Genomic DNA, 23,555 nt, shown 5'->3' with positions numbered 1-23,555 from the left:
TACCAAATCCATTAGAAGTTAGTAATGTGTTTACTCTCTGCGAGGACCTACACGGAGCAGGACAGTAAAAATCCCCATACGGTTAACAACAACTCCTGCCTGGCTTCAGATGGCTGTGCATCAGCCAGCATTAATAGGATCAAATAACTTGTGTGCCTTTACTCACAGCTCTACAAGGTAACTCCTGTAAATGCAGCTCAGATTTCTTCTCTGACCTCCGGGACTTGAGTCATGAGTATCAAGCAAACCCAGGGCTGCACTAATGCCTCTGGCAAAACTGGAGAAAAAAGTCCATCTTTCAAGCACTGACAGAAAGTCAGAGCTTCACTTTTCAACCTGAAACAACAATATATGTTGTCAAAGGTATGTAAACCAAACGTTTACCAGATCAGGAAACATATGCAGCCCTGACGTGTCCCAGTTCAATCCTTGGATGGCAAAAAAGAAATGCTGGTACTTCAGAAATGTATAAGTGTGAATAAGCATATCACAATATTCAATTAATCACACGATCAATTAAATTAAACTCAATAATTTGCATAAATTTTGAAGAACTTTATGCTTTTTTTACTTATGGTTCCAGTTTGTTTGTGGTTTTTATTTTCTTTTTATGTGGGAAATTTTCTGAGCTTCAGAAATCAAAACATTTCCGACTTGTGAAATTCACAAATTTTCTAGAAAATTTACGAGATTATTCTCAACACTTAAGAATGTTTTGGCGGAAAGTACATGTTTTTCCTATCTAAAATGGCTAAAAATATGACATCAAAATGATGACATTGTTTTTCACAATGAGTTTTGGCACAGTTTATCGTCCAGCAATATTTATTGTGACTAGCCTAAAGGCAAAATGAGGAGAGATCTTCATATGATTTAGTAAAGCTGTGCCAGTGAAGTGAAAGGTTGACCATCATCAGTTCTGGTGAAATTTGGTCAAATCACTCAAAAGTGTGAGTTGGATGAACACAGATTCAACAAGCATTAACATAAATGTTTTAAACGAACATTTATGTTCGTTTAAAACCCTTCATTTGAAACATCCAGAGCATTCCTACACTTTGAATGAAGGGATTTATTATGTGAAATGAAAGGTAATGAAGTTCCTGGTCTGCAGTAAACATATTTGATCAAAAAAAGCTGAAGAGAGAGAGATTATTTTATTTTACCACAGACTGCACCTTTCCCACTGAAAAATCTCTGTCCTTGCTCTGAAAAAGACCTTGCCTCTGCGGCACCATCTTTGCCACCTTAGAATTGTGTTTGCAGAGTCCAATACAATCTTGTTTGTACAAATGTATTTTCTCTCCAGTTTTCCAATTTGAACTCTCGTCCTTGTCTTCACACTCGCTCATGATGACTCAATCAGGTTGCAGCCAAGAATTCTCTGAAAACAATTCTTGTGTTTTTGCAAATAGAATAAAGAGTTCATCCAGTTCAAGCTGTTTAAAGAATCATCATGAGAACTATCAGATTCCATGTAACAACTTTAACACTGCCAATGGATGATTGCCTATCTGCATTTTGTCTCAGTGGTGTGAGGAAGAAAATGTACTGTAGTTCAGTTCAACTCAATTTACAGTGGCTATGAAAAGTTTTCATCCCTTGAATGTTTTACCATTTTTATTGCTTTTACAAATCAATTACCATCAATAAGATTTGGCTATTTTGCCAAAAAATTTATTAAAAATTGATTCTTAAAAATTAGATAAAGATATGGAACAATTAATTGCATAAATATTCTCTGACTGACAGAACCTCATTCAATAGAGGTCCAGCCAAATGGTGCTGCTAACAATGAATCAATCAAGTTTATTTTGTGTAGCACGTTTCAGAAACAAGGCAAAGTGCTTTACATTATAACAGCATATTCAATAGACATTGAATATGCTGGTTCATCTTTCAGTTGTAATGTTTCAAAAGCAACTCTAAACAGTTAAGTTCTTAATCTAGATTTAAAGAACTCAGTGCTTCAGCTGTTTTTCAGTTTTCTGGAAGTTTGTTCCAGATTTGTGGTGCATAGAAGCTGAATGCTGATTCTCCATGTTTGGTTCTGGCTCTGGAGATGAAGAGCAGAATCAGAAGCAAAAGACCTCAGAGATCTGGAAGGTTTATACAACACCAGATCTTTAATGTATTTTGATGTGGAGTTATATGCTGATACTTAAAAAGATAAAAATAAAAATAAAAATGAAAACTGCCACAAGGAGAGAATAGAAGAATACCTGAAGCTGGTATTCCTTTCCAGGATATTCTACAATGTCACACCTTCAAACTCCAAGTTTTTTTTGTTTGTTTTTTTTGTTTTTTGTTACTTTGGCAACACAGTCCATAGCGCCATCTTCTGTGCCCTGTGGTACTGTCACTCTGTAAGTGGGTGAAAGTAAGAATGTTCTAGTTTGAAGCCTCACTCGTGTCGTCTGAGAGGCTCCTTAGAGGACAAATGTCTTGTCCATTCAAGTTTGTTTACATTATGAAATCAAAATGAACACAAAGGCACGCACAGCGCTCTGGAGGGACGAGAAGCTGAAGTGTAATCCTAATACTAATTGTCACATCGATGCTTGAGGAGTCTGATTAGCAAGCGGCCCTTCTGATGAGGCCGAGTGCATCTTCACACTGATTGGATCTCACAGGAGGTGACTGCGTCCTGAGATCCTGCAGCTACAACCAACGCTTTGAAGGCTCTTTGTCGCAGACATCAAGGGAATGCTATGCATACCCAAAGATCAGAAATGATTCTCCAAAGATTTGAATTATTTCAAGACCCATTTCAGATTAAAGTGGCTTTGTAGAGGTTGGCAGGGGGACAGGGGAAAGGAGAGTGTCTGCTGTTAGCTGCGTCAGACTCAGTGGCTGCAGATGCACGAGTGTACAGGAGAACTGGAACATGTGACAGAGTGGAGATGACTTTTGACCTTGCTGAAGTATCCAAAAACCTTGAACATTTTCATTAAAAGCACAAAAATCCAGGGCGTGCTGTGATGGCGTAGGGGATAGCGCAACCCATATTTAGAGGCCTTGAGTCCTCGACGTGGCCGTTGCGGATTCGATTCCCGGACCCGGCCGACATTTGCCGCATGTCTTCCCTCCTCTCCTTCCCCCTTTCCTGTCAGCCTACTGTCACATAAGGGACACTAGAGCCCACAAAAAGACCCCCTGGTGGGAAAAAAAAAATACAAAAATCCAATGCAACCGACTGCTTTGTGATACTTAAGATTAGATCTATTCAGTCTAATTCATTGCTTTGTCCTTTGGCATCATGCTTTATTATTTATTTTAGATTATTTTTAGAAATTATAATTGCACTTTATTAACCATTTGAAAAAAGTTTTGCTGCAGTTTATTTTTACATTGGACCAAGACACCTTATTGTTTTTGTCAGTTTCAGTTTCTTCCATTGGCTGTTCTCACTGAATGAACAAATTAAAGTTGTTTCTACATGTTTGACCAAGCTTGTGAAGGTAGTGTTGAATTTTAGTGCACTGAACTGATGCAGAGTTATCAAATAAAGGTGTAATTCAGTACATTAATATCTCTGTTAAAAAAAATAAATAAATAAATAAAATGTAGTAAGTAATTTCACCTCTATTCTTCTGTATCAGATCGGTATCAGCTGATACTAAACCTCATACATATCTCTTTCAGTATCGGAAAAAAAAACTATACTGCAGATTACCTCAAGAACAGGAACACCCCAGTGGATCCCTGGTATTTACAGGAGACAGGGGTCACATTCACTGAATACCTGAAATCTATAGTTGAGAACCCTTCTAACAATACTCATAACTGCCTATTTTAATAGTACAAATACCAAATATACCTCAATATACACATATATGCACATTGTCCAGACACTAGCAGAAGCTAACATGTCTGTACCAAAGAGTCTTTCATATATTTGCTCTTGACGTGACAGTTAGCATGAAGGTAAATGGTGTAAATGGCGCTCCTGGATTAGCTGCTTTGCCAGCCAACGGTATGTCAGTAGCACTGTAGCTAGGTATCTCAGTTTCAAAAGTTGCATGTATTGCAAAACAAAAAACTGAGATCCTGGAATGTGTTTGATGTTCCAAAATAAAATAAAATCTGTAGGTTGTTCTGATCAGTTGATTGGATAATAGATGGAACTAAATGCAGGAAGAAAACCTCTTATAAGCACAGACCTCTTTGTACCTGTGACATATTCACCCACAGTAGCAGAGCTTAGATCAAAGACAAAGTACTGGAATGGCTCAGTAAAACTGAAAACTGATTGTAAATCTGTGGAACATGACTTAAAGGGAAGCCTTGATGTTTGCAAATGTTCCATAATTTAAAGAAAACTGATCTATTCACTTACACTTATGGCTCACTTTGTGTTTTTGTTGTATTTATGTGGCAAACTGGGAAGCAGCTTAAGGAATGGTTTTGCAGGACAGAGCATGCAGGTAAAACCACGGTCAGAAGGACCCTTGCCTGTTTCACAGCAACACACTGGAGACGGTCAGCTGGCGGAAAAACTATGTTGGCTCTTTCTTGAGCCATTTCGCCTGTTTATTGTGGAAACCACTACTGACTCCCCACTTCCACATGCTTGTTGCTGAATTGCATTTTGCAGATTCCTTGTGTTCATCTGAGGAATGTGCAACATCAACCACTCTAAAAAATAGCCACAGTACTTATTAAAATACTTTTGAAAAGGTAATTTTTTTCCCATGAAAAACAAAACTGCATATCTCCCATGCCAGTTTAAAAAAGATACATAACAAGTGTGTTCACCAGATTTATTCCTGCAGGGCCTGGGAGTTGAGAGTTTTAGTTGTGAAAGGCATTCATGGTCATGAAAAACAAGATTCTCAATTAATTTAGCTGTTAAACCTCACTCTGCATTTTTTCAATTATTCTGAAACCCAACTACAAAAAGCAACAACAACGTTTGCTAATGTGTGCTGTACTTTAACTTCCCTTCTACTCACTTCACTTATATTATGTATATTTCATTGCCTAAACCAGAATAAATTTTTTTGAAATAGCCACCACAAGAACTCAGGGACCAAGTTAAGTGGCCGAATACATGCAGAAGGATAACCAAACCGTGAGTAACTTGTGAGTCTGCCTCCTGTACCAGAGGGCAGAGGTCGGTGCTGTGGGTGTGAGTTGTTGACAGCACTTAGACCCTCCCTGATTGGTTGTTTGCGACTCAGCAAATCCTTTCTGCAAATGTCAGTATGACTACTGGGAGGAACCAAAGATTCCCAACCTTTGCACAGATTATCTGCCTCACATTCTACTGTCAGGGCATAGTGAGAGTTTTAACTAATATGTAAAAATATTAACAATTTTTCATAAAAGTTATGTACCGCAACATTAATTATTTTTCTGCTGTCTTTGTACTTTTACTCTGTACACTTAAACACAAACATATATCCTTTCTACTCTTTACATTCTCAAAAAAACTGGGTCATAATGTCTACATTTATCAATGACATTATGAAGAAAAAGTCATAACAAAGGGAAAAATCATTTGCACCAAATAAAGGCGTCCAGTTGGATTATGATTTATTTTACAGTGAACAGCATTAATAGTGACGTGGATGAAGACAGCGAGCTGGGAAACTGCAGACGATGATGGAAAGCATTCAGAGAACAAACCGTTCCCCATCTTTGGTCTTATTTCAGAAAACTCTTCATTGCTGCTGACTCCAAGAATAATATACATTAAATGTTCTGTGTACTGTACCAACCTACCAACCACGAGAAACTGGTGTTTAAAAACTCTTAGTTAAATCTGAGAAACAGAACATACAAAAAAAAAATAAAATATATATATATATATATTTACATGAAATCAAACCCATTTTCAGGGCAGGTTGCAAGCAAAAGAGTACCTGAAACTTATTTTGCACAATTATTAAAAGCAAAGTTATGTTGCATTACTGAAGGTGAAAATAGTGTTTTTACTTGTAGTTGATTTCAGAAACTCTTGAAATTTTAATTACATGAATCCAATCTGTACTTTTACTAAGCCAAAGAATGAAAGTACTTTCACCAGTTTTGCCTGTCATAAAGTGGAGGATTTAAGTCCAGATGGAAGGAGATATTAAGATTCATCCCTCCAACCCAGTGCTGTCTGCTACGTCTGCTGGGGAATTGTTTGTGTCTATTACTGGTTTGGCAATGTGTCACAAGTTCCAGTAACAGCCTGATAACATTATAACTGCTACCACTTAAAGCCTCTGATTTTCCTATATGCTTCTTACAAATTGAACTGAAACACAAATAGCTGCTCCGGTTCTGAACCAAATTGCATCTAAATTGGATCATTCCCTCTGGGAATTTAATTTCACTGAATATATGGAAAAGGGTGTATAAAAAACATTGACCTGCAAGATTGTTCTGTAGGTTAATATCTAAGATAGTACTTCTCAATTATAAATAGAAAACACTGCCAATTGATTTTTAATCAGCGATGAAGTCATTAAAAATGAAAAACAATGCCGTTCTTGTTGGAGTGTCTTGAAAAGTGTCTTTTAAGTTTCTTGTAAGTTTTCTTTTTTGGGCCCTTAAATAATTAAAAAACTTCAGTGTATTTATTCAAATGTAGAAAACGTGAAATAGTCAGTTACACATATTCGTACAACCTCTGAAAAAAATCTAAAACAGAAAACATTTAGACTACATTTTCATAAATAAAAAAAAAATAACATGCATAAACTATATGTGCTAAGTAAAAGAAAAGTAAAGATATTGACATAACTGAGAATTAACGTGACTCAGTAATTCCAAACCCAGGTCTGACTTGTCAGTTTTATTGATGAGTATTTTCAATTGCATTCATAAGCATTCAAACCGCTTTAAGAGATCAGAGTTTGATCTCACACTCTACAAATGAACCAAACTTCCAGGCAAACAAATTTACAGTTTGATAAAAGTGGATTAAACAGGGCAGGTGTGAAGGTGCTTTAAGAAAACCGTCCCAACAGACTGTGGCAGGCAGTCATTTAGTATAATTTAATCGTAGCATTATCGAAGATATTAATATGGGACTGGATTCTGAAATTTAACAAATCTTGAGAATGAAGGTATAAGGCGTACAGTCTCATTGTTTGTCAAATGCCTGTTTTCCCTGCTTTTCAGCAACTTCTACAGGCTTTCATGCACACAGCACAAAGCCACAATGAGTCTAACACCTCCGCACATTACTCCACCACGTCCCAGTTTCCCCACTGGAACGCCTTTCTGGGGCAGAGTCACAGTGCAGAAGACTGACTCTACCACCAACAGTATCACATCTGTTCTGTTGTCTGCAAGTCAATTTTCTTACTCCACCCCAGCAAGCCTTACCTGGACCACGGAAAAACCTTTGAAGACCTTGATGTGTTGTCAATGGGAACCAACACATACGCAGGGTAAAAAAAAAAAGAGAAAAGAAAAACTTCAATCATTTGGGTTATGCTGGCAGTGTTAAGTACAGTTTGTGTTTCCTTTGGTAAGTTTATAAAACAGTTTAGATACTTTAGATTTTGCAAAAAAAAAAAAAAAAAATGCATGATCTTACTGTTTCTTCTCTGAAGCCTGAGTTTGTGGAGCACCTGTTTCAGAATGAACAATGTGGAATATATTACTTCAAGAGAGTACTGGGCCTGCCTCAGCGTGGGAGTGTGTTATTTTATTTTCATGTCTGTAGGTACCAAAGAGTCATCCCATTTTCTCCAGACTGGATGTGGCTGTACAATATCTAAAATGGGATAAAAAGAGAAAAAAAAATAATGGGAACCCTTTTACCGTCTTTTGTCATGAGTAAAAGCAAACTGATAAAAGACTCCATTTCCTTTGAGGTCACATATAGCTCAGACCGTCCTTGAAAATGAGACTCAGATATAACCTGTCATTTAGAGGTTTTATGGGATTTCTCACTTCTTGTCGCCTTTTTAGCTCTGGCAGCGTTAAATCAGTATGACTACTGGTGGAAATGACAAGATTTGTTTTAGTCTCTCCCATATCAGCAAACCATTTTTTTCTGCACATCCCCAAGAGATGGCTGGAATAAGGATGTGGTGATGTATACAGTAGGCCTTTGTCGCCATGTCCCTTTTGTTTAAGTCAAACGACGGAGTCATTTAGTAAAGATCCAGAGGTTAATTAGGCCAGCACATTAATCTGAGTCTTCAGGTGGGCTGTGATTCACAGTGGCAGCTGCACAACAGCTCACCTGACCTGACTTGCTTGTGTGTACTTGACCCACCCCCCATCTGAGAACCGCATGGATTACTTCTGTTCATTTACACACGACTCACTGCGCTCGCCTCCACACACACCTTAAGGAAGACAAGGTCAGCAGGGTTCATGCTAATAACACGCAATAATAATTTATGTCAGCGTTTCTCAATTATTTTCTGTCAAGCACTCCCTTAGGGATCACACATCTCAAACTACTGAGAATCTGATACTTATTAATTTATCTGTACAAGCCACCGGCATCAGTGTTCTTTGACCTGATTATTGAAACAGATTAATTGAAATGAGCTGCAACAACTTAAACCTAAAGTTGCTGTGGTCGTAAATTCATCAGAACTCAGCACCAGGCTGCTTTAAAATGAAGAACAAGGAGCATCTTGAGAAGAAATAATTGGTATGGGTTTTTCAAGTAAGAAAATACTCTTACTTTAACATATAGTATAAAATTATTATCAGCAGGAGTTTGGAACGCTTAAATAATAAGTCTTTATTTCAAGACAAAAACGTAGTCCGTATATCCATCCATCCATTTTCTAACACCTTTGTCCCTAGCGGAGTAGGGACGGGTGCTGGTGTCTATCGCCAGCTAACGTTCCGGGCGAGAGGCGGGGTACACCCTGGACTGGACGGCAGTCTGTCACAGGGCAACACAGAAACAGACAGGACAAACAACCATGTACACACACACTCACACCTAAGGAGAATTTAGAGAGACCAATCTATCTGACAGTCAAGTTTTTGGACTGTGGGAGGAGCCCGGAGTACCTGAAGAGAACCTACTCATGCACAGGGAGAACATGCAAAGTCCGTGAAAGACACCGGGCCTGGAATCAAACCCAGGACCTTCTTGCTGCAAGGCAACAGTGCTACCAACTGTGCCACTGTGCAGCCCATAGTCCATATCATTTAAGAAAAAGAAAAATTACATAAATCCTCAAGTAAAAAAGACAAATACATCTATAATAAAGCAGTTATTCCAAAATTACTGTTTAAACGACTGTCCATTTCAAAGAAAGAACCACAGATTTAATGAGCCAGTCACCTCAAATCTGAATAAAGATTTTTTATTTTTTTTTTTCTCATCAACACAACGTTTTTTTATCATAAGCTTACAACTTTCTTTAAGAAATATTGTGGATAAAGAAAAATACAAAACTTTATTATTGTATTTTTAAGTTTTTTGTCATACTAGTTTTAGTAACCTCTGTTTTTCTTTTCATTGTCACAAACTTCTCCATCTTTCTTCCGTGGAGGTAAATCTGTTTAAAACATCCATGTTTCTGTCCTCCTCCATCCGTCAGCTCTGTGTGCGTCAATGTGTCACTTCTTCTACTGCCTTTAACAAGCAACATATTGATTTATTTGAACACTGCTGCCACCTCATGAATGGAGGTTTGAATAATCAGTCAAGAATAAAGAATGACAATAATAAAGTCCTGCTTGTCCTGCTCTCCTGCCCCTATACATCATGTGCTGCACTATTTGAGAAGTACTGATTCACATAAATCATTATGTTTAATTCACAATATGTACTTCAATCAAATATATTCTGGTTAATTCGATCAAAAAAGGAAGAGTGACAGACAAAAAAAAAACTTTTCTTGGTGTTAACTCTCCTCTCACCAGGCAGGTAAACGCCTAACCAAACTAAAAGGGCAAACTTTCTCCATAAGGCTGAGTAAGCACATTCTCATGATGTGACTCTTCTTTAGCCATGTAATGTGAGAAAAGAAATGTGAAGGTGTTCTAATTTATTCCTTATGTGAAACAGATTTTTCAAATATAGTGAAGCTTAGAAATGTAGTTTTTATGGTTTACTTATAATATGTGATATTTGTTTGTATATATCAAACAAATATATATATATATATATATATATATATATATATATATATATATATATATATATATATATATATCAAAAGGGCTGTCATGTTGTGGTCCTCTCTCTGCTGTGTCTGTCAGTCCACTTCCTGCTGCTGGACTGTTGATGTTCTCCCCAGTAAAGCTTATTTTACTTGCATAACTTCAGTTCTAAAAGTTGAGCTCACCCTTTTAAACATTACCGTCCAAGGTCTTTGAGAAATGTTGCAAATTCTCCATTCACTTGGTCTTTTGAATTATTTTCTTTTTCTGCTTTTTATTTTAAATGGTATAAAGAGACTATTATATATTCTTCAATGAATCGATGAAGTGTTTTTTTCAGATTTGAATTCAGGGCCTCTAGTCATTACAGATTATCTGAGGCCACTAATGACAAAAGTCCTACAAGGGTTCAGCGACTGCATGGGAATATAAATGTTGAAAGAGCAAGGTCTCCTGTGTTATAAATCAAGTGCTGACCCCAACCTGTTCCAAGGAAAAACTAGTTATGCAGATGAGAGACCACACTCCCTGATTCAGCTTGGATGATACAGGGAGGAGGAAAAATGGCTTCTCAGCCACAGAGGAGCAGTTTTTCTTTCTTTTTTTTTTACTTGCTTTAATTTAAAAGTATGAGGAGACTTCAGTGCATTCAGTCCCCTTTTAGGTAGCTGACATTAATACTTCTTTTTGCTGTGAGATCAGCTTTCCAGTTTAACCAAAGTGACCTTCAACATAAGATTTGTGTCAGTGATCCTAATCGCATCTGGATCTTTCCTGAATTTGTGAATTTTACAATAGAACCAGGTTTATGAAATCTAAAGACAGCTCCTTTGAATTTGATGCTTTGTTTCTGCTCTGGTGTGCACAGTCAACTCTGAGATCTTTTATAGTGTTTCTTATTCATTCAATTGAATGGTGTACTTAAATCAAGTTCCAGATTGCACTCACACCATCCTTGTTTGGTCAAACATTAATCAAAGTCTTGTTCTTCTTCTTTTCAATAGAAGTTTTGGTTTGTTTAGGGAGGTGTAACTGTGTCATCGAGCTCTGATCAGGACAAAAACATTAAACTCTGGTTTGCTTACAAACCCCAGTCTCTGTTTGGGTGAAGTGAACTGTGTTGTGGTTTGAATGCATACACGAACACCAAGCAGACTGGAGATTGCTCCCAAAGCAGGAAGTGGACTACAACGAAAGGCATTCTGGATGAATACAACCAAAACAAGTGTGTAAGTGTCGTGTTTTTTGTTTTGTTTTTTTTTAAACCAAGGCCAAAAAAGAAATCCTACAACCTCTTCCATCGTGAAGAAGGAAGTGTCACTGCGTGTATTCTTCAGTGGTTCTTGATATAGCACAGGAGAAAACTTTAAAAATATTTAACTCAGAATTTTTTATTTTTTTTTTCTAATTAATTTCTCATATTTTCAAGAAAAAAATATTGAATATTTCCCTCATGTTCAGAAGTTGTAAATACTTCAGAAAAAACAAAACAAAAAAACAAATTCTATGATCATAGAGGTACCTTTACAATAAGAGAACTCACATATTCTCTAGAGTCATAAAGTCAGAAAACTGTAAGCAAAGTTGTGACAAAAAAGAAATCACAAAAGTCCTTGAATGAAGTGGTAAAATCAGGAAATTTTCATCTGGACAGTTGATCTGATCTGGTAGGTTTGGGCTCTTCTCCATGCAGCCATGTTGCTGCTTCTCCCTCACTGTCTGAATTCTACATCCTGTTCAAGGAGTTCAGCGTGAAGAGACTCTTTACCTGGGAGATGTTGTAAAAAATCCCATCAAACTTTTACATTTTGGAAAATGTCCAGATGTCCACCCTCTTTATCACATCAGTCTCGAAAGATTCTGGCATCAGTCGCACTTAAAATTTCTGACTTTAAAATATTAAGAAAATATTTTAGTTTTATATTGTAAATTTCCTTTAATCATCAAAAAATGAAATTGTATTCTGGTAGACTTATGATTTTTCATGATCAGAGAATTTACATGTTTTTTAATTAATGAAAGTCACCATTCATTAATTTATTAGCTGCAAAATTTACTTAATATCCAATTAGTTTTCTTTTTTCTGCAATATCTAACACTGTCGTACTCTATAGGTGAAGCTTATAAATCAGCAAAAATGTTCCATTCTACAGGAGAATCTTCAATAGGTGAATTTACAAAACCTAAACCGCCAATATGAAGAGATCTCACACATTTTTTTATATGTTGTTTTTATATGCTGTGTTTATACAGTAACATCCCAAATGTAGCATCCATGGCTACAAACAAAAGAAGATGAAACATATCATAGTGGCTGCTGATGTTTCTTATCCAACACGACCAGGGACTTTGCTGCAGAATCTCTTGTGGTTAGTTTTAGCCCCATTTGTAGATAGATATTCCATGATGGCTGTAAATATAAAGGCTAGAGCCCTTCTCTGCTTCTACTGTAAGAAGAAGGCCAGAATCACTTTAGATAAATGGGAAGCTATCAGCAGTTGAGTCATCAAGACGTGGCTAATTCAGTCCGCACTTCATTAAGACTAAATCCCACCATATGCTCTCCCTCAGCATCCAACGCTCCGCATCACAGATGTGGAGTTTGTGGCTCCTTAAGACGCTGTCATCAGCACTTAGCTATATTAGATACAATGTCAAGGTCAATGATGCTCACCTGGTCTGAATGTAATCAAATTCTCATAGATTCAGACTTCGCTGGATTAGACATTAGATTGACAGGATGTGGTCTTTTGCTTTCACAGCAAAAACAAAAAAAAAAAACAGGTCATGTTGAATGTCCCCTACCTACATTAAAGGGATGTGTATTTGAAGAATTTAGACTCAAATTTAAGTAGCTTAAGTGTGTCACCAAAAACGAGAGACATTAGACTCTAGAAAAGTTTTATTTGTCATGACTTCAACAGTTATCTTTATTGTAGTGCTTTGAGTTTCTCTTGTAACCAAGTTGTTATTCTTGACAAACATGGTCAATATACCATTAATCTTGAGAAAACACAAGCTTGCAATTACAGTATTTCTATTAAATTAGAAATGTGATTAAAATCACACAGGATTAAGTTGGTTCACGCTTCAAATCTTTAAAAACAAATGTTTGCTTTTTTTAAAAATAATTTAAATTTTTATAGCAGTTGCAATTTTTCTAGTTTTGGTATTACTAGTGTTTGCTTCATTCTCTCAAAGTTTTTTTTTTCTTTTTTCCTATTTAAAACTATCATGTTATTTCTCTCCACTGTCGCCAAATGTTTGCTTATGATTGCTGGTGGTGATACAGTGAAGATAGCTTGGCTTCATGTCATGGAAAATGTTTAAGCCACAGACTTTGTAATCTGGGTCTGACTGTATCATATTATAAAGATTTGCTGATCTTACTCCAGCTAAACTGGAGCATTTTTACATATTTAAGTGTTTTAGAAGGTTAAAACTAAAAATATAGGGAAAGGAAATAATTCTTGTGTGGACAAAAATATAATACAAAATAATTATTTTTACCCAAACTGTCTACTGGAACATGAAACTAAGACCCCCTATTTTGACACGCTTAAGGAAAAGTGTAGAGTCCATTCACTTGAGAATTTCATTTGTTTGTGACAAAACAAAACAAAGTAAAAAGAAAAAAACAAAGAAATCTCTGAGGGAGCAAATACTTCTTTCCACAGTCCTATTAATCACGATTATGTGAAAATGAACAATATTATCCTGATGTTTGGCACCTATCAAACCCTGGGAGTTACTTCGCCACCTGCATTAGAAGACTTGAATGGCAACCCCAAAGCTGCCATCAATAACACAATAGTTTAGCCTCAGATAAAAATGATAGATGCACTGGCTTTCCTTCAGTCCTTGGTTCAGCCAACCATTTATTTTAATATTTCAGTGACTACCGGGCAATATCGTTAATCACTGTTAGAGGGTAGATAGGCAGGGAGGGATGGCAGACAGAAGGAGAGCGGTGGGGCCGGGGCTGAGGCCGAGGCTGGGGCCGGGCCGGGACAGGATGGGCTGACGGACGAGGATGGAGGAGGAGGAATGGGTTCGGGGAATGCCACTTCTCATTGGGGAGGCTGTTGCTCATCTGTCGCCGGCTCATCGGGGCATGGCTAAAGGCTCCCGTTCAGTCAAAGCGCTCTCCTGTACGCATGACATTTCAATTACACAGCAAGCTCTCATACCTCTCTACACAGACAGATAAGCCCAAATGCCGCACACAGCACACGCACACGCCAACACACATATTAAAATACAGTGCTGATGGGCTGAGACAGTTGGGTGTACTCTATGAAAACATTTCAGCTCCAAAAACAGATATTTCAATATTGAGACATGTAACCTTTAGTCTGGTAGCAGTTTCAGTTTGGGTGACGAACAATAAGAGTTTAGACAGGTGCATGGGTGTGTGTATGGGTGTGTGTGTGTGCTTAGGGCATGCAGCCACAGTGGCCCAGTCTAAATCTCGGCTTGAAAATCCATGTTCCCAGATGTTCTCTATTCGATTTGACTGAACATGAAAAACATTTGCTGGAAGGAAGAAGAAAAAAAAGTCCCTAGATGTGCAAAGCTGGTGGAGACTTACAGTAATTGGAAAAGAACCTTGTGCTGGTGTTTTAATAATGTGTGAGTGGTGAATCATCAGAGCCTTCATTCTCCTTGGGGAAGGCTTTGACTGGACCCTCAAATTGAAAATGTGAAATGCTTTCATTTTATTTTATCTTCTTGTAGCAAGTCATGTTAAGTGTGAGTTATGTGCTTGTAATAAAACAGGTTTGTTTTCCTGACAGAGTGCAGATTAGATTGCTAATGCATTTTGTTGTCCGGTTCACAGTACTGACAGCAATATGGAGGCTGCCCAGAGCTGATGGGAAGATAGGAAGTAACTCAGCTTGCTGACTGAGACGAGTAGCCAATCAGAAAGCGAGGTCATGGAAAGAAGGAGGAGAATTTTGCATAAAGAAAACCAAACAGCCGCCATGATGCACCAGATGATAGAGATGTCTTTTTCTGTTGATGTTTTTCCTCTGTTGAACACAGACAACAAACTATTGCCATTGCATTGTCCCAGTCGGCCATGTTTGTTTACAATGAACTCATGTTTGAGCTCGAGAGGTTTTACAAAATTTCCCATCTGAAATTTTAACGTTGGTGAATGAAATTGGTTCATGTGTGGTGTGTGTTCCTTTTGTATGCTGCACAACCAAACCTTTTATAACTCAGATGTTTTTATCGCTGTGTGCGAGGTCTCTGAAGTTCTGAAAATTGGCCAGTATTTTTAAAATCTCGCTGTGTGAACCAGGCATCAGGTATGAAATCGGACAACGTGACGTACCTATTTTTCCACCTGCATTTAAAAGCTTTTGAATCCATTCCATAGACCAAGTTAACTTGGAAGTTCAACTTAGAGTTAAATCTAATCATGCTGTTTTTTTCCCAGTGAAAGCAAGGTCAACATTTAGCATGCATTCATGGAACTGATGGCTCTGACAGGATTCCGAATATCCTGAGGCAAATCCGTTGCTGGATTGTGGGATACACAGAGTTGCTTTGTAGTGTAATCATGTCTCTGGAAGCGCTCCATCTTCTCCTTCCAGTAGAAATCGTCTTGACAAAAACAACACAAGACAAACAAGACAAGAGAAAGACAAACCTGATGCTGCCGCTTCTTCAGGATGAGGAGTGCTTGCCATGATTGTGCAGCGCAAAACGGATGTGTCTGCACAAAAATTTCCTTTTCACAATATCATTCAGCCGGTGCAGAACAGGCCAGCTTGGAAAACACAGAGCGATGAGAAAGGCAGTGGTAAGAAAAAAAACACAGTATTTATGAAACAGGTTTGCTTTGAGTCTATAAATTGCAGGGAAATGTGATAATCTGACAATATAAAATTGTTAAAATGTTAATCTGCTGTCATTTTTAAAAGAATTTACTCTGTTATTATAATGTCTAGAACAGCTGGGTCTTCACCAGAACTGTCCACACACACACACACACCCCTGCACACACACATTTACAGGGAGAAAACAAGAAGCTCTACATACCAAAACCAGAAGTTTAACGAAAGCACAGCTGCTTTTCTGTGTAAATGTAGATAGATTATAAAAGATATCAGTGGTGTCATTCTGGCCAGTCAGGATGTTAATTAAAGATATCTGAAATAATAAAACATCTAATAAAAGATATGTTGAGGAATTTCATGTATAAATTTATGACACTTGGATTTATCAAACACACTAATAATAGGAGCTCTAGTGATATGAGATATACTTCTAGTTTCTCAAAAATAATAGAATAATTGTTAATCTGATGGATAAATTATTTTTGTACTTGATTTCCTTTTTATTTATTTGTTCCTAAAAGGCATGGACTACTTTTTGTTTCGACATAAACAGAGACTCCAATATGTTTAATTCTTCATCAAGGAATTTTCACAAGTCTAAATCCCTGGGAATTACTTTAGCCTTGTCATTATTTGCTTTCAGAAACTCTGCAGTTTAACTTGCACCCGTCAAATCTCTGTAACTAGTTCCTAAAAATACAGCACTGCATGCTGCGGATGTGTTGGTGATGTCGTTGCTGCAGGTGATGAGTCCGACACAGAAAGAAAACTCTTTTTCTGATCTTTATCTCAGTCTGTCATTCCTGATCTCTCTTGGCCCTGAGTCTTGAACCTATAGTTGAGTTTTGATAGTACAACCAGAGTGCTGACGTTCCTAAAGCAAGAATGTTTAGTGCCTGAGTTTATTGTCAGTGGGGTATGGTAAGTGGAGTAGCAGCAGGTGTCCACCCAGATCATTATTTCACTCCCTTCTCCCCACCGTTCATCTCTAATGAAGTGCAGGAGAAAGGTCCGTTGGCTTCCGGAAGCTTATTGTAGGTTTTAAATCTGTGAACTTGGGATGTAGAAGTGAAATACTTACAAAATCAGTTCAGTCTCTGAGGCCGGGGCAGGAAGCAGCAGGAATGAAGTACCGCCTGCTAACGAGCACTGTGGGAAAGCTGGAGTCCATGTTGGAAAGGCTTCCCTGAATCGGAACATTGTTGAGACGGAAACAGATCAGACGGACGCTTTCAGCGCGACTGTTGCTGAGGGAACCGGATAGGCAGCAGCTGGAGCTGCACAAGTAGAGGAGAGGGAATATGACTCAAACCTTCAAGCATGAGGCCCGTCAGTGTTTTTCTTGATTAAACTTTGACATATTAAATGACACTGTCTCAGAGCCATTTTAGAAAAAAAAACAAAAAAAAAAACAGTATATCTGCAACAGACTGGCGACCTGTCCAGGGTGAACCCCGCCTCTCGTTAGCTGGGGATAGGCACCAGCAACCCTCCCGACCCCATTAGGGACGAAGGGTGTATAGAAAGTGGATGGATGGATGGAAAACAGTATATTTCCAAAAACCTCAAAAACTTTGCAGAAAATTTCGGAAGTTTTCAAAAAAAAAAAAAAAAAAAAACCCTGGGAATTTACGAGTCTCAAAAGACAAACATATTCAACTTTTGAAACTCTGAAATTTCTGAGCTTGAAAAGTCAAAATTTTGCAAAAAAAACAGAAATTTTGAGATAAATCTCAGATGTTTTCTAGAAAAAAAAATTAGGGAATTTGAAATTAGCATAGTAAAGATACAGAGGCAAAGACAGCATTAACAGTCGAGCAGTAATTTGAGCTAAATGTTTTTAAAGTTTATTTAGCAAAACTATCACCATTTGCAGAATAACGCTTTTCGAAAAAGTCATCAAGAAAATGTAAAATGTCTTTTTTTAGGTCAGTTTATATAATGATTTTTTCAGTATATAATTGAAGGGGCTTTATATAAAAATTTTGAGACAATTTTTTCAATTCGTACTTGAGTAGAGTCATGTCAGCCTCCATCATAAGAATTTGTTTTCCCTTTCCTGTCCAAAAAAGAGAAATTCTGACTACCTCAGCTGTTTAAAGTCAATACACACAACACCAAAAAGCAATAATTGTTGTATTTGACTTTAGATGAGGTTGTTTTGCTGTTACACTTCCCCTTTGAAACAGTTAGTTAGCTGAATTCCTTTTTTTGTCTGTGATTTGATTTGATTTTTACATAGTATGCATTTGCTTTTTCATTCTTCTATAAGATTCAAACTGCAAAATGCAATTTGTGGGAACAAGAAAGTATCCAGTGATATAAAAACAGATTAATATTTTATTGATAATTACTCTTTGTCTCATAAATTTACAGGATGTGTTTCCAATGAGCAATAATCCATAAGAACATGCTCTTAATAATATACAAGTCAGAGTTTTACATTAAAAAGCAGTTTCATAGCTGCTGCCTGGAGCTCCCACTGGGTGCTGTTAAAAAGACAATCAGGCTGGGAATCAGGGCTGAGCTGGAACATTTTAATACACCTGGCTCTTCCCTATCTTGTAATGTTGTCTAAAATGTGCATTCACAGCAGTTATTTTAAATACTTTTAAGCTACAGTAGTATTGACCTTACTTATACAATAGGGAAGAGACAGACACTTCTTTTTCTACCAAACAAGAAATTTAAAGCTAAAAATAATTATATAAATACTCTCATTTTTATTACATTGGTACATTTATATTATATTTATTATATCACTCCCAGCATTGAGGTAACATTACAAATTCTACTTGTTATTTTGAGTTCATTGAAAATGATGTGACTCCACACAGTAAACAGTGCTATGTGAATTTTTTTCCCAAGGCTTAGGACCTAAGCCTTAAACCCTCTCACGTATTGTCACATTGTCACAACACACTCCAGTTGATTCAAAGATATTTCTGAGAAAAGTAAGAAGGTGAGATATAGATATGTCAGTAGATGGTTTATAAATGGCCAGATGTGGTTTGTTAACGTTAATCTCCAATTTAAACAAGTATTGTCTTAGCCTTGAATTAAAGGAATCAGCATTGTTCATGCAGACAGGAAGTTGAGTCCAAACTGAAAAGCCTGGTGACAAAATGCTTTGTCTCACATTCTGGGTTCAGGTTCTGAATGGAGGGACTTAAAATAGTTTGTAGTTGATTTGCCTATTAAATGAAATGCTAGTGTGATTTTAAAAAGTGCTAATGTACAACACACTCACATTATATGTGCATTGGCAATCAAGAACACACGGAAGGACTTGTGGTCAGATGTGACTGAAAATGAACCAAATGAGCAGACAGAACCGCTGCACAGCCATTGCCCTTAAAGCTGCACTATGTAACTTTTACAAAAGTATATATTTTTATGTATTTGTTTAAACTATCACCATGTTAGTACACAATTTGTGTTCGTTTGTTGATGAGACAGGCAATCTGTGGAAAAACTGTGCTACTCGGTCTTCACCAGTGCTTCTACTGCCATCTGAAGAAATAAACCACTCGGTCAAAAGCAACCAATCAGAGCCACTGACAATCAACTCTGGGTCCATGTTCCTGAACATGATAATACTATAGAAACAAATCATTGTTCCAGTGAAACTGTTTATCTAATATTATAGGTGACTATGCTAACTAGCCTAGCATTCACACAGGTTCCATTGAGGGAAAGGAGCTGTAGCGTAGCCGAAAGCAACGTGGAGGCTATGTGGAGTGCATACACGAGTTTGACTGACAACACTAACACTAACGCTGGTTCTAATTGGTTGTTTCTGACAGTGTTGTGTTTCTGAAGTAAGTTCTGGGAGCACTGAGAGAAGGCACTTTATCTCTCATCTCTTTGAAGATGCTTCTTTTTTCTTCACACTTCACGTTTATCCTCTACATAAAATATCAATTCCCATTGAAATAGATTCTCTTGTGTGGTTGGAATGTAACAAGTATGAAAAAGTTGGGGTATGAATACTTTTGCTCTGCACAGTCAGCTGATGTTATACCAGTTTTATCTTGTAAGTCAGTATCTGACATTAACTTTATTCAGTCTTCTATGCATTTACAATCTTTTACCTGGTACATGGTGCTGCTATATTTTTATGCTGTGATTTATATTTCATGTTCTTCTGCATTTTACATGGCCTTGTACTTTCATTTAGCAGTTGGAATGTGCTGGGGACCTTTCCATTCTGCTAATTAGTCTTCCTTCTGTCCTGGCCCCTCTCGGCCCTCTGGTCGCCCAAAAACTAATTGGGGTCTCGCCTTTACTGAGGATGATCCAGTAATTGAAATGCCGCAGGAAGGGAACAGCAGCAGGAGCACGAAGCGTGCAGCTACATCTTCACTCCAAGAATCCCAGCCTGGAAGGTTGTGGGTTTTTTTGTTCTTTTTTTAATCCTGACATCTTGAGAAAACTGTCCAGTCACAGTTCTCCTCAGCTGCAGTGTCTCTGTTATCGTTATTAGCTTTATAATTCCAGCTATGCGTCACATTTAGTAAATAAGATGTGGGAATTGCTCTGCCCGTGATCTTTACCCGACTAATTAACCTCCTTGTTATTTTATCAAAACACATTAAATCACATATAGAGTTGCCGGGTATGAAGAATGTGGCTGGGAATATCAGAAAAAAAATAATTTCAAAGCAGGGTATTAAATATGCCGTTACAGTTGAAGCCATGGACCTTTTCTTGACAATACAGGAGCGTGCTTCAGTAAACACTACTCTTATAATCTTTCCGGTAGTTTTCTTGTTTTATTGTGCTGTAGATAGCAAGGAATAGTGTGTAGTCCAAATATTCACAGCACATGAGTGCATATTATGGTGCAAAGCTGTTAGGAGAATAGACCATTAAATGATGAAAAAAGCAGAGCAGCACAATGCAGCAATTCCAAAACAACTTCAGCGTGTAACCATGAAGAGACTTTAAGCAGCTGCTCTGTTCGTCAGCAGCAGTGAAGGACAGGAACAAATTTAGATGGAGGGGATTTTTACAAATATTTTGATAGTATTTTTACTATCAAATTATTTTACAATTTTATTTAGTTTTCCACTGTAGTGATAATCTGACTGGTAACCTGAAGAGCATCCATGTGCAGCAACCACTGTAAGGCTAAAGTGCTAACAACTTCATCACAAACTCAGCTTAGGGGAAAATAGTTTTCCATCAATAGTTTTTTTTATGAGCATTTAGCAATATCACATTTGAAAAGGTTGATAGAAAGGACACAATTTGAAAAAATTGTTCTCAGTTTTGCAAAAAAAAAAAAATATATATATATATATATATATATATATATATATATATATATATATATATATATATATATATATTAAGTTGGCTGGAGGTAGTTTTTGGCTTTGAGTAAAAGGTTACTGCTCTAAAGGAGAGATGGAAACACATTTGCAGAATAAATTCAAAAGTAGCAAACATTTACCTTACATGACTGATTTACTGGTTGTTTGTGCCGTCAGTGTGAATTAGGATTGTTATAGATATCCATAACGACACATTAATAATATAAATGTATGTACTTTGTATCTAACATGTGTCAAAGCATTTTTTTTCACTTTGTGTTTATTGTCAATACTTGATCAATTCTAGAGACTTTGTTTTGCATCAATAATTAGTGCACCTTCTTTGATGCTTATTTGAAATATGGTTTCTGTTGATATATTTTTAACAAATGTCGGCTTAGTAGTTTTTTATTACAAAATTGTATATCTTCTTTTAAAGAGTAAACTGTTCTTTTTTTTTTATAGGGTATTGATAGGTATTGATGCCGCAGCTTTACATTGAGCTCACTAGCTTTTCTTGTTTCCAGGTAGGTTATTGGTTGTTATCAGCCTTTGTTTTAAAAGCTATCGTTTATCTGTGTCATTTTCTTAAGTCAGCATATTAATTCCAAATAAGCCCCAGACTTCTCATATCTATTATGAAGATCTACAAATGTCACCAGATTACCTCACTTAGGGACAACGTGTTACAGTCACAACATAGCCTAGCATCTAGTGACATGGTGAAGTGTTTGTAGCTGGTTTCAACCAGTCATCCCTTAGAGCAGGGGTGTCAAACTCCAGTCCTCAAGGGCCGCTGTCCTTCGGTTTTTAGATATGCCACAGGTACAAAACACCCGAATGAAATGGCTTAATTACCTCCTCCTTGTGTAGATCAGTTCTCCAGAGCCTTGCTAATTACCTAATTATTCTATACAGGTGTGGTGCAGCAGAGGCACATCTTAAAGTTGCAGGACACCGGCCCTTGAGGACTGGAGTTTGACACCCCTGCCTTAGAGCATTGAGCCTAATGTTAAGAGGAATTTTCCCACCATCACTATTCCTATTGTGTTTGCGCTAATCCTCTCTGTCTTGAGTGTCCTCTGTTCCATGTCACTGAGGCCTTCCAGCTCCGTCCACCAACCTCAGCGGCTCTGACCCTTTTCTTTCCACTGGCTGAAATGTGAGCAGATAGTTGTGGGAATCGTATCTCGTACTCTGGCAACACTCTGGGGACGTTTTAGCTTCAGGGTCACGCTATAGACAAAACTAGCCAAAGGCATCAAATCTCCTTGGGACTTTAAATGTGACATGCATGCTATTTATAGAAGGGAATACAAGAAGAGAAAGCTTTTGTCCTTGACCTGCAACTAATGTCTATATAAGACAACTTCACTTAACCAGAAAATATCTATTAGGATTAATGAAACTGGACCAAAGGGACAGATGGGTCATTTCTGAAAATAGCTCTGTCAATATTTTTATTTGGTGTACCTCGTCTATATCGACAGATCAACCTTTCAGTACAACTCATTTTATTTTAACAGAAGCAATTCTCAAGAAAAACACAGCTTCAGTTTAAATCCACTTACAATACAATTTAATCAAAAATAAAAGAAAATGTTTCCACTGTATTAAAATTAATTGTCTTTGTATCGAATCAAGTTTCAGAATTTTGCATCATAATGACCCTATAGAGGTTTTTATTGTAGTGCTGCAGGTAAACCAGTCAAGTTAATTTAGGTCCAAGCCAAGAGAACGTTTAGGGAAGCCACTTCCGCTTGGTAAGCCTCCATTTTATTAACACAATACTCACTTTAATAGTTAACTCTGCCAGTTACTTACTACCGTAATCATTTTTCTTAACAGAGTTTGACCAGTTTGCTGACTCAGAGATGTTGCTGCTGTCCAGCTTTATTTGTTGAAGCAGTAAATAAAATGAGTCAGACCATTAGGTTGTTGTTTTGATTCTGCATGTCCGAAACAAATTAGAAAATCTTTAGCCTAACAATGCTTTACCCGTGTCCAAAGATTTAACTCTTAGATTTCGATGTCAGTAATGTAAATAGTACATAATGTAGTTCAAAATCAGTTTACAAGAATGTATTCGGTAGTGTAGCCAGGCCTTGACACCTTGACGTAGCTTATTCCCTTGCCTTTGGAAATCATTGAAGAAACCCAAAACTTTTCTTCACCAAACCCCGAAATGCAGGAAGAAGGTCAAAAATCCGAAGCAACTTGAGTAGATCAATGTGCTCAGGCGTGTGCAGAAGAATAAAGTTGTTGGTCTACTAATAAAGTGTTGTTTAAGTCTTCACTTTAGAAA

The sequence above is a fragment of the Gambusia affinis genome, linkage group LG21 (genome assembly GCF_019740435.1).
Source record: "Gambusia affinis linkage group LG21, SWU_Gaff_1.0, whole genome shotgun sequence".
Classification (NCBI taxonomy): domain Eukaryota; kingdom Metazoa; phylum Chordata; class Actinopteri; order Cyprinodontiformes; family Poeciliidae; genus Gambusia; species Gambusia affinis.
The sequence above is the reverse complement of the archived record's forward strand: the minus strand, read 5'-3'. Positions refer to the sequence as shown.